The sequence below is a fragment of the Meleagris gallopavo genome, chromosome 11, assembly GCF_000146605.3.
Source record: "Meleagris gallopavo isolate NT-WF06-2002-E0010 breed Aviagen turkey brand Nicholas breeding stock chromosome 11, Turkey_5.1, whole genome shotgun sequence".
NCBI lineage: Eukaryota > Metazoa > Chordata > Aves > Galliformes > Phasianidae > Meleagris > Meleagris gallopavo.
The window spans coordinates 20,927,943-20,931,313 of NC_015021.2; the positions used below are offsets into that span (position 1 = coordinate 20,927,943).

General features: G+C 36.3%; 1 long non-coding RNA gene across 1 annotated transcript in view; it reads left to right on the forward strand.

The window, feature by feature from the left end:
* The window catches only part of LOC116217031, a 4,494-nt gene that overhangs the window by 713 nt on the left and 410 nt on the right, over positions 1–3,371 (forward strand). Inside the window, exon 2 of the long non-coding RNA XR_004160875.1 lies at positions 770–902. This is a non-coding gene — a long non-coding RNA (uncharacterized LOC116217031). The remainder of the gene's footprint in view (positions 1–769; positions 903–3,371) is intronic.

The following is a 3,371-nucleotide window of genomic DNA, read 5'->3' on the forward strand; positions in this document are numbered from 1 at the left end:
AACATAAAGCAAAAAAAAAAAAAAAAGCCAACCAAACATGTTAAAGTACAATTTCAGCATAGTCTGAAGAGTTTTTTTGCACAGCTTCACATTTATAACCTGCTAATTATCTCAGGTCTAAGTGCTTGCATTTAGTGATTTTTACTTTGATATAAGCTCAGGTAACAGAACCTTAATACCTTTTAGGATGAATTCAGAACAGAAATTCTGAATAAATTCACTATGCATTGACTAGTAATACCTGTCCCATCTTGCTCCAAGTTTCGAGCTACGTACTGCACTGATTGAAGCAATTTATAATGAGTGTGACAGTTTCAGGCTTGGTGCACTTATCAAGTTACTTTTTCTCTTTGGAAATGCCCTTTTTCATCATAAATCCCACTCTAGTTTTTCACTATCATCTTCCATGTGGAGACTATTTCCTTACCTAGTATACATGTAAAAATAAATAGAACTCTGCCTATAAAATTGTTCAGGAATCCTTCCACAGAGAGAATGGTTTCTCAGAAGATCAGAGGGCAGAGCTGCACATAAGGACGACAGACCCAGAAAGATGAAATGGTGTGAAACAGAACTACTAACTGAGGTCTCAGTGTGTTTTATCATAGAACATCCTACAGACAAGGCTGAATGTTTTGATTCAAAAGGGACACTGAATGCAGCTGGAGATATCACCATTCTTTCTGCGTGTATCTCTCTTTTTCTGTATTTATGTGATTGTGTGTCAGCCTCTGAAACAATTCCAATGTGCTTTCCTTCATTTGTGCAGCAATAATGCAAGGAGACTTTAAAATTTCCAAAATTTGAAATAGAAACATGGAGAAAATGCCTTGCTCCTGGAACAACCCAATGCTGAGGTGACTACTGCCATAGGTTAACTGGATTTTTCCCTCTGCTGACTGGTAAGTTCACAAGTAAGCAATAACATTGATGGTGAGAGCTGGCATAGGCTGGGGGTGTTGGCCACCAATGGAAGTTTTGATGTTTTCTTCACTAGCAAAGCTCCTGACAGAGCTTGCTACATGCTCTTGTCATCTTAGCATCTTCTGCGTGGCAGCATCTAGCAAACAAAACAGAAAGAGATGTTTCTAATAAAAACAGAAATGAAATTATTTTTGAAACTAATGGATAGTAACAAGATGATCATTAATGAAAGGTCTTATTGAATGCTTGCTAAACGCACGCTAAATAATACTGCTGAGGAAATAGGGAGATAATTGGGAGTCTGGCACAGCAAAGTTGACTTAAATCCCTTTTTTGAGCATCCTTATGCTGGTTGTGTTTTGCTCAAGAGAAGAGCTCAGAGGCTTTTAGGTCATTGGGGCAACACCTCAAGTGCTTGCGCTCAGAGAAGAATTTTATAGCATGCCTTAAACATGAATCAAGTGTATTAACATTTCTGAGATGTGGCAGGTCTGGGTGACACAGTGGTAAGGAACACTGCCAACATACCTGAAGTTAAAGTGCATAGGAGCACAAGGAATGTCAGTCTGTAGTTAAAATCTGACCCAGTCATTTTTACACCTGAAGATATGCTTATAAACATGGTTTAGCCAGGCTCGTTCTAAACAGATATAATATATATAAATAGAACCACTCATAATATCTTATGAGAAGAATTTTGGGTCAGGTTTTTGCCTCTCATAATGCATTTTAATGCATTTCTTATCAAGCCTTGCATTACAGTCCTGGAGAGTTAATTCATGCTTTCCTTCTATTCAGTATTTCCTTGCAAGGGAAGAACAAAAGTTAGAATTATCCACCTACTGCTAGATAATTCCTTTGAGACTTTTATTTATTTATTACTAATAGATGTTAGTGAATATCTTTTCCAGCGAACCATAATGCATATTTATGAGAATACACATAAATATATGGGTGAAAAAGGAAATGATTTTTCCTTAAACAAAGGAAAGAAAATAAAAATGAGCTTTTCTTTTAATGACTGTGGACTGAAAATGTCAAAATTTGAAGTTATGCATTTCCAACATAGATTGTGTGAAAATTCCTTTACATATTGAGTAATGAATCATAATGTCCTGGTTGTGTGTTGGTTTTTTGTTGTTGTTGTTGTTGTTAAATTGTGTGGAAACAAGGTCCCAGAGAGGAAGTATTTCCAACTGCTAGAAATGTGGATTGCATATTCATGTATAGCATATATCTTTACAAAAAGTGTCTATGATGTTAAATATTTACTCACAGAGACATCCATTTGCATATTCCAGAAAACTGATGGTGTCCACTGGGAAACATTTAGTTGCCAGACAAAAGATGCCATTTTCCTCTCTCTTCCTCTGCATATGTATAATGCAGATATTAAAAATAACTTATTGTAGTGTTACAAACAACACTATTTTCATATAACGGTGACTCTGTAAGAAGCTAACATGTTTAGAGATGGAGGATATTCGTTTTTATGGACATTTGTGCTTAGAATGGAACAGTTACCTATATGCCACGTAGTCCCATGGATAACTTTCCAGAGCCCTGCTTGGTTTTGTAGATGTATGGGTACATCCTAGATGTATGGCTACATTCCAAGTGTTTCCTTTGTCCTTTGGAGTTTGTTTTAAATTATTGAGGAATTTAATACCTCTGTTCCTCTGTAATACAAGGCTTAAAGTTGTATAGTCTCAATATTTTTGTAATTACCTTCAATAACAGTGACAAGTAATTCCTGCAGCTTGATATTTTATGATTTTTAAGTCATTTTCAATTTTTTGTATATAAAAAAAAAATGAAATCCATTTGTTTCACTGTCGCGTAAAATAGAAAGTAGCAGCTATGCACTTATCACAAGATGTGCATGAGAGCATCATCCTCATGCTGAGATGCTCACTAGAGATAGCACTGCATATCTGCTGTAGAGGAAAATACTGCTCTTCCGTAGCAAATCTGCAGCAGTTCCCCAAACACGCAGCAGTCAAACAGACAAGAAAGGCTGTAAGCAGTGAGAAAATGCTGCTGAGAAACTTAAGTCCTTCAGTCCCTTTACAGCAAATACCTTGCTTTAATTCTTATTTACTTTATAGGTACCTTATAAATATTTAATTTAAACAGGATCCATGGAATAAAGTGAGCTTTTACTGCAAGATGAGCGAGCTGTTACTTGGTTTAACTTTCGAGTACAATTTAAGTTTTTACTGCTGTGCTACTAGAAGAGCAAAGAGACAGGGAAATATACAAAAGGAGAATGGTCAGCCAAATAAAGCCTCCCAAAATCTCGTTGCTCGGGATGGGAACATCACTGCATTGCACCCTGGTATCTGTTACTGGGAAAGGAGTTTTCTTCCTGAAGAAAAATAGGAAGACCAAGACAATTTTTTCTTTCTTTTTAATTTCAAGTCACACATTTTGGCAACAGGGGGGAA